The sequence below is a fragment of the Nomascus leucogenys genome, chromosome 8, assembly GCF_006542625.1.
Source record: "Nomascus leucogenys isolate Asia chromosome 8, Asia_NLE_v1, whole genome shotgun sequence".
NCBI lineage: Eukaryota > Metazoa > Chordata > Mammalia > Primates > Hylobatidae > Nomascus > Nomascus leucogenys.
This window is the reverse complement of record NC_044388.1, coordinates 77,150,848-77,165,898: the sequence shown is the minus strand read 5'-3', so window position 1 is coordinate 77,165,898 and position 15,051 is coordinate 77,150,848. Positions and strand designations below refer to the sequence as shown.

At 49.1% G+C, this 15,051-nt stretch overlaps 1 protein-coding gene and 1 non-coding gene across 2 annotated transcripts in view; both read right to left on the bottom strand.

Annotated features, from left to right (window-relative positions):
• SHB (SH2 domain containing adaptor protein B) overlaps positions 1-15,051 on the bottom strand; it is a 150,774-nt gene that overhangs the window by 10,597 nt on the left and 125,126 nt on the right. The window lies entirely within an intron of this gene.
• On the bottom strand, positions 6,821-6,882 carry LOC115836485. The gene has a single exon (XR_004031563.1). It is a non-coding gene; the product is annotated as a U7 small nuclear RNA (small nuclear RNA).

The following is a 15,051-nucleotide window of genomic DNA, read 5'->3' as shown; positions in this document are numbered from 1 at the left end:
GAGGCCAAGGCGGGAGAATTTCTTGAGCCCAGGAGTTTGTGAGACCAGCCTGGGCAACATTGTGAGACCTCATCTCTGTAAAAAAAATTTAAAAATTAGCTGGGCATGGTGGCACACACTTGTAGTCCTGGCTACTTGGGAGGCTGAGGTGGGAGGATTGCTTGAGCCTGGCAGGCTGAGGCTGTAGTGAGTTGTGTTCACACCACTGCAGTCCAGCCTGGGTGACAGAGTGAGACCCTGTCTCAAAAAACAAAACAGAAAAGGAACTAAACAGGAAACTGGTCATAGATGGTCAATGGCATTTATTAAGTGTCTACTGTGTGCACTGCTCTATATGCAACATTTCTGAGGGAGACAAGACACCAACCAGATACTCTGAGATCATTTGGTTCCCTGCCATCATTTTACAGATGACATTGAGGCTCAGAGAAGGGCAGAGGTTTGCTCTCTTTCTGCAATACAGCCCCTGCCCCATGCCTCTATTGTGGAGGATTCTCTGGCAAGACCAGCAGACTGAGTCTGCAGTAATGGGGTGTGACAAGCTGGGGTGAGGGATGTGGCAGGAGGAGGGGACATGCAGGGAGGGGAGAGGGGAAGGAAGCAGCAATGCCCCCTGCTCCTCATTTCTCATCCCGACTCACCCCGTGGACCTTGGCTCTTGGTAAAGCATGGTGCTCACCCTTACCAGTCTTCCTGGCCCACCCTGGTAGGTGCCTCCTCACCAACTGACCAAGGGTGTTCACCAGCACAGCAATGAAGCAGACTCACTATCCACAAAGCACCGATCCAACTTACAGTTTTATTTAAGAAAAAAAGTAAAGATGAGAAACTCAACAATCCTTATCAAAACCCCAATGTCATTCTTCACAGCAAATGAAGAAACAATCCTAAAGTTCATGTGGAACCATAAAAGACCCTGAGTAACCAAAATAATGCTGAAGAAGAAAAAAACTTGGAGGCATTACACTTCCTGGTTTGAAATTGTATTACAAAGCTATAGTAATCAAAACAGTATGGTACTGGCATAAAAACAGACACATAGACCAGTGGAACAGAATAGAGACCCCAGAAACAAATCCAAACACATATGAGTCAACTAATTTTTGATGAGGGTACCAAGAAGACACAATGGAGAAAAGATAATCCCTTCAATAAATGGTGCTAATAAACTAGATTTCCACATGCAAAAGAATGAAACTGGACCCATATCTTCTGTTATACACAAAAATCAACTCAAAATGGATAAAAGACCTAAATAGAAAAACAGAAACTATAAAACTCTTACAGCCTAGGGGGAAAGCTCCTGGACCCTGGCCTTAGCAATGATTTTTTTGGATATCATATCAAAAGCTCAAAATAAATAAATGGGACTACATCCAACCTCCTGCACAGTAAAGGAAACAATAAGATGAAATGGCAGCCTACAGATTGTGACAAAATATTTGCAAACCATATATGTGATAAAGGGTTAACATCCAAAACTTATAAAGGACTCACACAACTCCATAGTGAAAAAAGAAATAACCTGATTACAAAATGGGCAAGAGACCTGAATAGACATTTATCCAAAGAAGACATAGAAAAATGGCTGACAGGTATATGAAAAGGTGTTCAACATCTGCAATCATCAGGGATATGCAAGTCAAAACCACTAGGAGGTATCACTTCATACCCAGTAGAATGGCTATTATCAAAAAGTCAAAAGATAACAAATGTTGGCGAGGATGTGGAAAAAAGGAAACTCTTATACGCTGTTGGTGGGAATGTAGATTGGTACAGCCATTATGGAAAACAGTAAGGAGCTTTGTAAGGAAATTAGAAGTAGGACTACAGTATGACCTAGCAATCCCTTTTCTGGGCATATACCCAAAGGAAATAAAATCACCATCTTGTAAAGACATCTGTACTCCATGTTCACTGCAGCGCCATTCACAACAGTTAGCACATGAAAACAACTGAAGGTCTGTCAAGGGTGAATGGATAAAGAAACTGTGGTGTATGTATGATAGAATACTATTCCGCCCTAAAAAAGATCTTGTCATTCACCACACAGGTATAGGCCTGGAGGACATTAGGGGCAGTGAAATAAGCCAGATACAGAAAGAAAAATATTGTATATGGCCGAGGGTGGTGGCTCACGTCTGTAATCCCAGCACTTTGGGAGGCCAAGGTGGGTGAATCATCTGAGGTCAGGAGTTCGAGACCAGCCTGGCCAACACGGTGAAACCCCGTCTCTACTAAAAATACAAAAATTAGCCAGGCCTGGTGGCGGGTGCCTGTAATCCCAGATGCTCGGGAGGCTGAGGCTGGAGAATCGCTTGAACCCAGGAGGCAGAGGTGGCAGTGAGCCAAGATCATGCCACTGCACTCCAGCCTAGGTAACAAGAGCAAAACTCCATCTCAAAAAAAAAAAAAAAGGAAAAATATTGTATGATAGATCTCATTTACATGTGGAATCTAAAACAAATTCAAATATGTAGAGATAGAGAAAACAGTGGGTCCTTGGGGCAGGGTGGGGAGGAGATGGGGAGATGTAGGTCAGAGGGTACAAAGGAGCAGACATACAGGATGAACAAGTCTAGAAAGCTGATGCACAACATGAGGACCACAGGTAATAAACAAATTGTACTTCATATGGGATTCATGCTAAATGAGTAGATGTTAGCTGCTCTAGCCACAAAAAAAAAAAAAAAAAAAAAAAAAGAGAAAAGAAGAAAAAAGATAACTATGTAAGGTGAGGGATATGTTAATTTGTTTCACTATAGGAACTTTTTTTGTTTTGCTTTGTCGCCCAGGCTGGAGAGCAGTGGTGAAATCATAGCTCACTTTGTAACCCCAAATGCTTGGGCTCATGGAATCCTCCTGCCTCAGCCACCCAAGGAGCTAGGACAACAGGGGTGTGCCACCATGCCTGGCTAATTTTTAAAACTTTTTATAGGAACAAGGTCTCACTATGTTGCCCAGGCTAGTCTTGAACTCCCAGGCTCAAGCAATTCTCCTGCCTTGGCCTCCCAAAGCGCTGGGATTATAGGCATGAGGTACTGCATCTAGCTTATAGTAACCTTCTTACTATCTATATGTATTCTATAACATCATGGTGTATATCTTCATTATACACAAAAAACTTTATTTGAAAAGAAGAAAAAGAATCCAGAGGGGTCTTTTAAAACTGCAGATTAAGACAGATCTGCCTGCTCAAAGGCCACTGCATCTAACCCGAGGGTGGTTTTTCCTCCCTGGAATTTCAAAGGCATCTGGTTGACTGGGAACCACCCAGAAACCCTGCCAAGGACCTTTTGCAAACTATATGAATGACCGTGGTTCCTGGTGGAAAAACTCCCAATAGTTCTTGGGAATCTAGGCCTCAGTTTCTTCATCTGTGAAATGGAGAATAGTTTACAATGTTCCCTGAAGTCCACTGCAAGCTAAGTAAAGAGCTCAGAAGTGGGTGTTGGGGTCCTGGCTTCTGCCTTCTCAGGCCTTGGTTCCCCCATCTACATGATGAAGAGACAACCTTTGAAGCTTGGCACATAGGAGATGCTCACACAACATGGGAAGGAAGGATATTAAACAAAAGGACTCGCCTTCATTACAGACACCCCGGAGCCCCAGGGCTGGAAGAGGAGTGGAGGTTTTTAAAAAAGTTTATTCAAGTGTTTCCTAGAACATCCACCAGTACCCAGAGACTTATTTATTAAGCCTGTGGCCCCCTGGGTCTCTTTGCAACCAAAATCTGTTTTAAACTCACCCTCTAAGAGATTCTGATGCATGTTCAAGTTTGAGAACCATCATTCTAGCTCCATCTGATGATGGAAACTCCTCTGTAATATGTGCAATATTTACTGTCCAGCTTTGCTACTTACCACCATCACCAGAGAGCTCATTCCCCACCAAGACAACCCCTTCCAAACAGACAGCTTTGCCCATGGTTAAGTTCTTCCATGTCCTGAGCTGAAATGCGGCTAACTACAGCTTGCTGAGGTTAGCCCAGCTCCGAGCTCTAGCTCCTGCAGGCCAAGGCCAAGGCCACTGCTTCTGCCCTGCGAAGGTCCCTCAGAGACAGGAAGACCCGGGCTGCTCTTTTCCAGCTGTCCCCCTGGGGCAGAATTTCCTGTCCTTTCCCATCCTGGTCATTTCTGCTGCCCATTCCCCAGGCAGTCACACAGCGGGAGCCAGCAACTAAACAGGGTCCTGTGGGGTCTGTCCAGCTTGGCCATCAGCCCTGCTGGTCAGACACAACTCCGTCATTAACACAGACACTCCTGAGCTTCAGTTGAACTCCTTTTTGGGGTCTGTGGACCTCCTGAGTCCCTCCCTCTTCCAGCCCCTCCCAAGTCCCAAGAGACAGGGTCTTACTGACATGCAGATGTCATCAGGTATAGTAATACTCATCTCTTGACCACCCCAAAAGGGGCATGGGGCCGAGAGCTTTTCTGTGGTGGGAAGGGATGGGGGTCTTGCTTTGTTGCCCAGGCTGGAGTACAGTGGCACATTCATAGCTCACCGGAACCTCTAACTCCTGGGCTTAAGTGATCCTCCTGCCTCAGCCTCCTGAGTAGTTTAGGATTACAGGTGTGAGCCACCATGCCCAGCTAATTCATTTCTTTCTTTTGTAGAGAACACATCTCACTATGTTGCCCAGGCTGGTATTGAACTCCTAGGCTCAAGCAATCCTCCTGCCTTGGCCTCCCAAAGTGCTAGGACTATAGGCGTGAGCCACTGTGTACAACTGGGTCCAAGAATTTTAAGAAGCAAAAGCCCACTGGCTTTGGCCACACTTGGAAGGTTTGGAAATGGAACGTTGAAAGGTCACTGTCAGCTCTTCATAGTCGGGGTTCTGGGGGGCAAATCTTCTCATGTTGGACATTCATTCTGGCAGCTTCTTGACAACCTCTTTCTACAGGGTGGAGAATTTTCTCAAAATTAAATCTCTGGCTCTTTGCTCCCTAATGAAATTGATTTCTGCCGTGACAGACAACAAAGCTTTCATTTTATTATTTGGCTTGGGTTTGACCACATTAATTACTGCTGTTTTTTTTCCCCCCTGCACGTCTGCAAGTAATTGAGTTCCACAAAGTTACTTACTATAGGAACTGACTGCTTCCTGAAAACACAGCTCCCACAGAAGTAAAACAGGCAACCTAGCTTCTTCAGAGATGACATTTTGGTTAGGGTTGGAACAATTCAGAACAGGAAAATGTATTTTCCTAGCCTGAAAATCTGAACTCGACATGGAGTTATGCGAATATTTGGAGACTGTGAGTCTAAAATGTGGGTGTCCAGGTCACACCATCTCCTGCATTTACTGCCTCAGTCATCTTACCATCGATGTGTCAGAATCCTACACTGCCTCGAGTTTCTAATCACTGTTACTGGCATCATTCTTCCTGCCTCTGAGAACACTCTGCAGACGCCTGTTCAAGCTATACCAGGAGCTAAGAGAAGCCTGCCCAGCACCGTGCAAGTGCGTTTCTCCCTGCGAGGTTGTGCTCGGCCTCGGTGGGGCATACGCCTTTAGTGCCAGGAGGAAATGATGGGCACACGGCTTGCTCTCTGGCAGACTGGGAGGTGGTGGGGAGTTGTTGAAGGGATGGAGGGATGGGATGTAGAGCACTGGTGTGGCCACAGGTGAGCCCCTCATCTCTCTGAGTCTGTCTCCTTCAGCGTAAAGTGAGGTTGCTGTGGGGAATCAGAAAGAGCTGACTAGGGCTGCAGAGTGTACAAAATCGTGGTCCTGGACCACGACTGCATTTATGCCTCACAACAATCCTGAGATGTAGGAACTATTACTCTCCCCATTGTACAGATGCAGAAATGGAGGCCACACAGCTAGTAAGACGCAGAATCGAGATCTGAACCAGGGAGGGATTCTGGCTCCAGGTGGTCTACCTTCTTAGCTATGATACTCTATGCTCTTTCTCTTGAGCCAATTAGAGTACCCCCAAATAACTGAGGCACAGAGAAGTCACAAAGAAAAGCTCAAGACAGATCTGGAACCAGAAATGCGTTTCCTAACTCCAAAGCCAATGAGCTTCCTGCTCTGCCTTGTTAAAGGAAAAAAAAAATCTCTATTATAGGCCTGGCAACTTTAGGAGGCCAAAGAAGGCAGATCACCTGAGGTCAGGAGTTCGAGACCAGCCTGACCAACATGGTGAAACCACATCTCTATTAAAAACAAAAAAATACAAAAATTAGCTGGGTGTGGTGGTGCACACCTGTAATCCCAGCTACTCTGGAGGCCAAGGTAGGAGAATTGCTTGAACTTGAGAGGCGGAGGTTGCCGTGAGCCGAGATAGCGCCATTGCACTCCAGCCTGGGTGACAGAGTGGGACTCTGTCTCAAAAAACAAAACAAAACACCATTATAAAAGAGATTCACTGTGGAAAATCCAGAAAACACAAATCTAAAATAAAAAGAAGATAAAAACCTGCCATTTCATCAGCGCAGATAGTGGTTAATCACAATTTGGCATAGTGCCTTCCTATATTTTTCCCACACACGGGTACATGCATGTGATATATGGCTACCGACTGGGCTGACCTTTGTAATCTGATTTTATTACAATCATGGCTCATTTTGAATGTTGTGATTATTTTTCTCCTGAATATAATCTCCAAATGTTTCCTGGGTATCTATCATGTGCCAGGCCCTCTGGGGTGTTGAGACCGAAAGACACATTCCCAAAGGAATGCTCAGCCAAGAAAGGTTCCTAGCAGATGACAAATCATCTCACGCTACAACCCTGAGGGTCAAAATCAGATGTTAGACAGCAAATTTAGAAAGCAAGGTCCCACGGTTTATGTACCTAGATTTTTTACTGGGGGGGTTTCTAGTAAAAACTGGAAAATCTGCTAGACAAATTCTAGGAGAGCTGTAACATTTTATGCACCTCAGTTTTAACCTGGAAACAAAAACTGGGTGACATTTTACAAAACAGAGAGAGGCTCTGTCACTTCCAAGGGAAAACTGAACAGCCGGCCACCCTAGCCAAGCTGGGACTTACACTGCGTAGGCCTTTCCTTTCATCTCCAACCTAAATGTCCTTGTACTTCACTGTTGCTTCCCCATAACTTCCCCAGTTTTCTCCTCTCAAACATCTTAACATCTGAAGTCCTCCTCAACTGGCCCCTCCTCCAGGAAGACTTCCAAGATGCCCCTAGTCACACTTTCTTCCTCCCGCGCTTTGTCTTCTGCCACACCTCTGTCCATCACAGTACTTCCCTACCGTCCTGTCTCCTTGTCTAGACTGTGAGCTTAGAGTCTGACATGTCTTTGTCTCCTCACCCAGCTGACAGCCCAGGGCACGATAAGAGCTCAGTGGTGAAAGCCACGCTCCTGACTTGTCTATAAGCCCTGCCCTGAAAGCCTGTGCTTAAAACGTGGCAGGGGGATCTCCAAGCTGCCTGAGGCCATAAGCAGAGTGTGGATTTTCCAAAGGAAATGGCAAAAATAAAATTAAAATTAAAAAAATGGTTTTAATTAAAGCATTTGTAATAAGCTGGCTTTGCCAAACCCAATTGTTTCTGATATTCCTCTTGGGTGAAATAATCTTTAAAAAGATAAGAAAAAAAAAAAAAGCAAAGCATTATTTAAAGTGGCAGAAAACACTCGTGCTGGAAGGAGGATGGAGGCTGCTCACAGGGGAGCTTCCTAGAGAAGAGCAGGTGCAAGACACAGACCCGCGGATGGAACAGCCTCTGCTCCAACAGAGGGCAAGGGCGCGTGCGTGAGAGTGTGCCGCACACACAACAAAACCTCATTTTATAGCCCTAGCATTCGAACTGCGGGAGCGAAGACGAGGGCTATAAAATTTGACGTCTGATTTTATAAATCTGCCTCAAGTACTGACAATGTCTGTGGAGAAAATGAGAGAAGAAAATACAGCGCTTACCGGGCTCCAAAGGGTGATAACCCTGGGGTGGGAGCTGGGACATCTGGGGGCTCTACCAGCAGCCTTCCACAGGACCGCAGGAAGGTCCTCTTGCCTTCCTGTGCCTCAGTTGACCCCACCAGGGTCTTGACCTGGATGATTCAACTCCCTTTGGGCTCTGACTCCCCAAAGGTCTGGGGAACGGTCAGGCCCTGCCTTAACACTGGGATTTTACCATGTGAAGTTAGTTGCTTCAAGCCCCACCAAATGCCTCCAGGTAAAGGCCAATCATGTTTCCTGTGGGGCCTTGGCATTGCTTACCCAGCTATCAGTAAAATAAGCCCCTACAGCACAAAGGTTCTGTAAACGACCCTACCTGCATCTGTGCAGCCTCTCAGAGTTTACAAGAGCTTCCGCTGCCATTGCAAATCTGGGCCTCAGGGCTGAGAGGCTGAGATGGGAAGTGACTCACTGGTGACCTCCTGGCTGGTAGGAATGGTGGGATTCAGGCTGTAATCCCCGGGCTGCTGATCACAGCCTTCCTCTCCATGCAGCCACCCTTTCACTGATGGCAGATGTGATGTCTGCAGCTGTCCTCGTGGCCTTCCCTGCAGCACCCTGTACGCCTTCTCGCAAGTCGCCAACCAACTCATTCCCAGATGGCTTTTGCAAAAAATATTGTTAAATAATTCAAATTAACAAGATGTTAGAAATGTGATTGGAAAGAGATGTTTTTCTCATTTGGAGAGACCACCCAGTGCCTCAGAAGGCAACTGTCCCGGGGCACAGGAGGTTTCCTGGAGACAGACGGGCAGTCGGAATGCTTCCCTGGTGGCGGAGCCGCACAGGCAGATTTATGTGGGCTGATATGAGACAATTAAAAACCGGCTGGAAATGTAATCGGGGCTGCTCAGACGCTGGAGAAGACCAACGAGCTCCGGTAAAACAAAGGGTAGTGCTGCATCCCTGGCTCAGAGGGGAGACGCAGCAGTCCAGGGAGGGAACCCCAGCCTGTTGACGGGCACGTCTCGCACTGCCAGGTTGGGGGGTGGTGCACTGGGCCGTGAACTGGCAGAGTGAGGCAGAATGAGTGCAAGCACCTCTTGCCTCTGCATTTTAGGCAGCAGTGGGAAGCGGGAAGCTGAGCTGCAGGGAGTCTGTTTTCCTGGGTCTTTTCCAGGTCTACGTTGCAGCCAGGAGTGCCACTATCCACCCAGCTGCTCCGAAATCTGGATGTGGTCCTTGAGTCCTCATTCCTCCTCCCTCTCATCAATTCTACCTCCACACACCTCTCCTTTCTACTTCCACTGCCCTAGACCTTCGCTCCTGATCTATCACACACCCAGGGCCAGATAGGGCTTCCTAAACTTCTCTCTCATCAGCTATGTAGGCCGCCTGCCACTGGCCCCTCTGAGTTGGCCTTGGCCTCCTACTTTGCTACCAGACAGTCTCAGCATCATCAGCCTAGCACCTGAGTGCAAACGGAGAACTTCTAAGCTTAGCTGGAGCAAATGGCTGAGAATGGTCAGGAAAGAACAGTGGTCCAGGAGCTGGGCAGGCTCAGCCTCTGCCCCTCCCTGACAACATGGCCTTAGGTTCCTAAACCCCTTTGAGCCTCTGTTTCCTCTTCCGTAAAGTAGGAGCAATGAGTTGCACTTTCTTCACAGCTGCTTGAGGGCTGGACCCAGAGAAGAAGCTAGACTCCTCCCGTTGGGTCATGGATGCTGACACTGTTGGTTTATAGCCACTCAGAACCAGCCCCTCTGGTTTCAGGTCTCTGGGCTTTCTCCATGTCACCACTGCCTGGGGAAAGGTGTCTGAGAAATGCTGGGCACAGGGCTCATGGTCACAGGTCCTGTCAGAAAATCCAGCTTAGGTCCAGAGACCTGGTTGGCCATTGGCTGGGCTTCTCAGTGCCTGCTGGAGAGGAATGGGGGTGTTTCTATTGCGGGAGATCCCACAAGGTAGAAAGAGGCCTCGAGCTGTGTTGCAATCTCATCTCTTTACTCATTAACTGTGACGTAATGTGAACACCAGTTTCTTTATCTGTAAAAATGATGGCAATGGTTGCTACCCTTCTCGAACATACTATCACAGTGTGAAAGCTGGCTGTTCCCAAATATCAGGCCCTGTGCTGGGCATGCTGACCCGTATCACCTTACTGACATGTTACAGCAGCCCAGAGCAGGTGGTGGGGCAGGATTTACACTTGCTGCACTAGACAGTAAACAGAGGGCTCAGAGAATAGGCAGAACTCAAACTAGAGTCTGTCTGAACCCTTCAGTAAGGAAGGGTGCAAATCATGGTGACTAGTTTGGGATACCATAACTTGTCAGAGGCAGAGCTAGGATTTGAACCCAGGTCTCCTGGGCATAGGCCCAGGGCTGTTCCTACACTCTCCACCCCTACCGAGCCAGAATCACCAAAGCACCAGGCTCGGAGTACAGGAGAGGTGCCAGTCTAATGTTGAGGGTGGCATCCTTGGCAATGTTTTACCACCAGCAGGGCACATTTTCTCAGTAATTCTGAAAAAAGGCAAATGTCATCTAATATTCCTCACAGTGTCCTCTCAATGGTGCACTCTCTTATCCTGCAAGGCATCTGCACATTCTACAGTTCACTGTTCTCATTTAGTTCTCTGCAAAGAGCGTTTGAGGAGTCTCTGTTTTGCCTACAGCAGCTGCTTCTAATTGTGGCATTTCTTTTAAACCTTTTAGAAGGAGAAAACACGAAGCACGCTAATTGAGCAGAAAGTTCATTTTTCCTCCATCAGCCCTGAAAGGACATGAAATCCTCCATGTGATAAGAGCAAAGAGATAGACCCCCTCTTCCCCCACCACCCCTGCTGCCCTGACTCAGGCTGGCTCAAATGCTGCTAGCAAACAGGGCCTGCTGGGAAAGCCAGAGGCAGGCAAGCTTCTTCCTCTTTCTGGGCCTCAGTATCTCCACTTGTTCAAGATATTGGACCAGAAAATGGAAAAAGTCTCTTTCTGTTCCCTAAACCCCAAGATTTCTGCTCAGGGTACTCCTGGAGCTGCTACCGTGACTGGCTGCCAACATGCTTCCCTATGAGATGAGGAGGCCAGACCACAAGTTCAGAAGATGGGCAGGAGAGCTGGAGGGGCAGCAGCATGGTGATGAAAAAGGATACCTGTTGAGTGGTCATCATCTCCAGCTCCTGATGAGCAACTAGGAGGTCAGAGAAGTTCACTCACTCATCCAAGGTCACACCAAAGCACAATGTACAGAGTGCAAGAGAGGTGAGAGGTTCAAGACAGGTTATCCAGGAAGAGGGTAGCCTGGATTGGACTCCAGCTCTGTGAGATTCTCCAGCATACTTTCCAGCTGTGGCCACATAAAATCTAGAACCCATCATCGTAAAGGACAGTGGATGTGGGCACAGATGGAGACTTCCAGGTTGAACCCAGACAATTTGCAATGCACTGGGCCACACCGAGCTCTTTCCCTCACAAACTGTGGCTCTCTGAGGTCTATAATAAAGATATTTGAGCTACCACTGATAGAGCACTCACTATATGCTGGGGCATATGCTAAGCACTTCACATATATTGTCTCTTCATTAATACACCTGTGAAACCCATTTTATAGATGAGAAAACCAAGGCTCAGAGATGTTCAGTCCCTTTGCCCAACACTACCCTGTTAGTATGTGGTGGAGCTGGGTTTCAACAGCCTAAGCCAAGATCCAGAGCCATTGTCTTCACCACTGTGCAGAGCTCCCTCTGTTGGGGGAGTCATGGGGCACGTGGCCAGGAGCTCAGGGCCCCTGCAACCACAGCTGAGCAGTGTGGGGGTCCCGAGGTGAGCAGTACTGTACCCGAGCTGCACACACCTGCCTTCCCTGAAGTTTGCTCTTAAAAGGCTTCATCATCCCTGCAGGGGCCTGGCTGGGGAACACAGTGACCGACTAAGTCCACTGTCAGGTATTCAGGTATGCTGGGGCTGTGCAGGGAACTCAACAATGGCCAGGGAGGTCCCACTGTGGCCTTGCAGGGACCGCCCTGGTGGCTCACACATGGGAGCAAGCAACCACCATGGAACTAAGTGTCGAGTCTCAGATGTTAACCCAACAAGGGGATGCTTGGATGGCAGAAGGAAGTGGAAACTTGCTCCCTGCTGATAGATGACGGGAGAGCAGCCTTTCCTCATATCCCCACTCCCACCCGCCCCCAAACCTTTATTATTTCTTGCTCCTAGCTGTCAGCAGCAACAAACTAAGATTAATCACTTGCCTGCCTGGACCCAGACATGCCTACTGTTTGAAAACTCTCTCCTTTGCTATATTAATCAATGAAGGGACAGACAAAAGAAAAACAACCCTAACTGCCATGCACCCCCACTGCCCCTCAGCTCTTCTTGGCCCTGTTACACCCACCCGACCTCCTCCGGAGCTGCCGGAGGTATTTGCCGGTTGAAGACTGAGTACCCAGCAGTCAACACGAACCCAGCTGCTCTAAGCCGGATACAAATAGATGTCATCAAGCAATCTGAAGGACAAGAGGCAAGTTCTTGATAATGTCCTGCTCCTCCTCCCCTCCTTGGAGGAGATGGGACCTTCCTGCCATCCTTGGACTGAGAGGAAAGTGGTCTAGTCATGGAACCCTTAAACTGGAAGCAAGTTTATTAATCAGACCCCAGACCCTCATTTTATCGATGCAAGTGGAGAAGATACCTGCCAGATACCTGCCCAAGTCACCTAGTGCAGCAAGGACAGCCTGGACTCACCCAGGGCTCTGTCCACTCTGCTGCTTCCATGGTGATTTCTGAAGGCTCTGGAAAAGCTGGGAGAAGCAGAGACTGGCGTGTACTGAGCACCATCTGTGTGTAGGGCTTATCTGCCAAGTCTTACTTCTTGCTGAGGCAAGCATCCTGTGATGCTCAGGAAGGTGCAGTACCTTGCCTAGCATCGGGTGCGGGGAAAGAGACGGAAGCGGGACTTGGATTCAGGTATCTGACTGCAGAGCCTGTGTTGTTCCTCTCCATCTTGAAAAGGGCGGCCTCGGTCTCCTGGGATGCCTGCCCACATGCTGTTCGCCTTCTGGACTCCTACATCAGGCCCCTCCCCAGCTCTCGGTCTGTGCCAGTTCACGTGGCATGTGTAGGGACATGGCGGGGAAGAGGGGGATCATTGGGGGGATGGGCAGACAGAAGCTGCGTCCCTCCTCACCAGTACTCATGGGCCCCCTAGTTCACTCATGGTTCTAGAATACAGCCCTGACAATAGCACTGCATCCTGCTTCAAACCTTGAGGACTCCCTGCTGCCTCACAGGTAAAGCCCCGACCCCTCCACCTGGTGTTCAGGGCTACACCTCTCTTGGGCTCAGATGAATGTGTCATTTGTTGTTCTTATGCAAGCTCTGCACTGCCCTGTCTCTGGGCCCATTCTCTCTGCAGCCTGCCTTTTCTCCCCTGTCCATGGGTCTAAGACCTGCTTATCCTTTACATTCCCCTTCCTGGTTCCTTCCCTCTTTAACAGCCTGGAAACTTTCACAGAGAGTACTTTCTGCTTCGGGCAGCCCTCAACACGTTCTCCGTGAGTTACAGGTATAAGTGTCTTCCTTTCCTTGTCAGGCTGTGAGCTCCTGCAGGGCTGCAGCTCATTCAATAACTGGCACTGGACGGGGCAGAGCTCACGGGCTGGGCTGGAGAGGCTGCGAACAACCAAGTGCCACAGCATGATGGAAACAGGCCAGACCCCAGAGGCATCTTCTTAGGTCACATTTACAAGATGCCGGGCAATTTGCCTTCGGGGATTAGAAAGCCAAAGGTCCCTCCATAAGGACTGTATGCAGCCATTACCTCCACTGGCTTTGGGACTCTCACCACCTCAACCAAGCAGGGGCTGGGTCCTTGTCAAAGCTGCTGACTGCAGAGGCCTCAGAGGTGCCACTCAGTGCCCCTTCCCATGGGTCACACAGGATCCCTGCTCCATGAGGGCAGAGCCTGCCCAGCAGAACTGGAGGCCACAGCACTCACCCCGCCTCCCTGCTGTCTGCTCCCAGCTGCAAGTCCCCCAGTCTTTGAAGTCCTTCGCTCATCTTGTCCACATTCCTTTGCAAAAACTCACCAAACCAGAACTTGCGAAGACTCATTCGCAGGCCAAAGTGCCTGAAGAGCCTTTTAATGAGATTTTTTCCAAGGCTTTTCATCCCTTCCTCCACTGCCAGCCTTTCCAGAGACAGGAAACTGTGTTAAGAGTTTGACATTTTCTTGCCGATTTCTCAGCTCAACCCTTTGCTCCCTGAGGCTGGAGTGAGAGTATCCAGGGGCCAGTGGTGGGTGCCAGGTCAATGGGTTGGCAGGCAGCCAAGGGGGAGAGTTCTGCAGGCAGGAGGGGATAAGGAAAGTGTTCAAGAGCAATCAGGCAGAACCGCTGAAGACGATTCACAGTGGGGGCCCCTGCCATGGAGGGGGCTCTGAGATGTGATGAGGTGTGCAGGTGCCACCGTGGGTCACTGCAAGTGCAGAAAGTTGGGGGGTGGGATGCAGACAGGTGGCAGCTTGGGCTGATCCAGGGACCTGTCTGGTCACAGTGGGAAGCTGTCACCATCTCTGTGGTCAGTGGTCAGCTGCCAGCTGGGCAGCCTTACATCAACCGTGAATCCCTTCTGGGTGTCGGTTTCCCCACCCATGAAGCAAAGGGACTGGAGTAAATGGGTCTCAAACACTTCTAGGTTTGACGTCGGAAGACCTTTTGACTGAGTGTAAGGAGGAGATGGGAGGACATGGCTGGGAGTCCCATGGCCTCCACTCCAGTCTTGGCTCTGCTGTGGACCCTGGCAGGTATTCAGCTTCCCTCATCCTAAGATGAGGAAGAAAATGCCTCGCAGCAGGACCCCGGTGAGTGCAACCTGCACATCAGTGGCCCCATCACTGATAACTGCATCTCAACTCTTCTGGGAGCCCCCGAGACCCGCCAAGGCTCTCCTGCACCTCCATGGCTCTGCCTGGGCTGTCCCCTCTACCTGAGCTGCCCTGCTAGCCGTCCCTGTCTGGGGAACACCTGCCTTCTCTTGAAGGCTCAGGTGCAGCCTTCTCCCTGCAGCTTCTCCTGACTCTCTGTGGCAGGGACTGCCACCCATATGCCAGCTCTGGGCTCCCAAGACCCCCTGTGCAGACCTGTGTACAACAAGACACAGGCTGGCCTGGCCAGGCTGAGC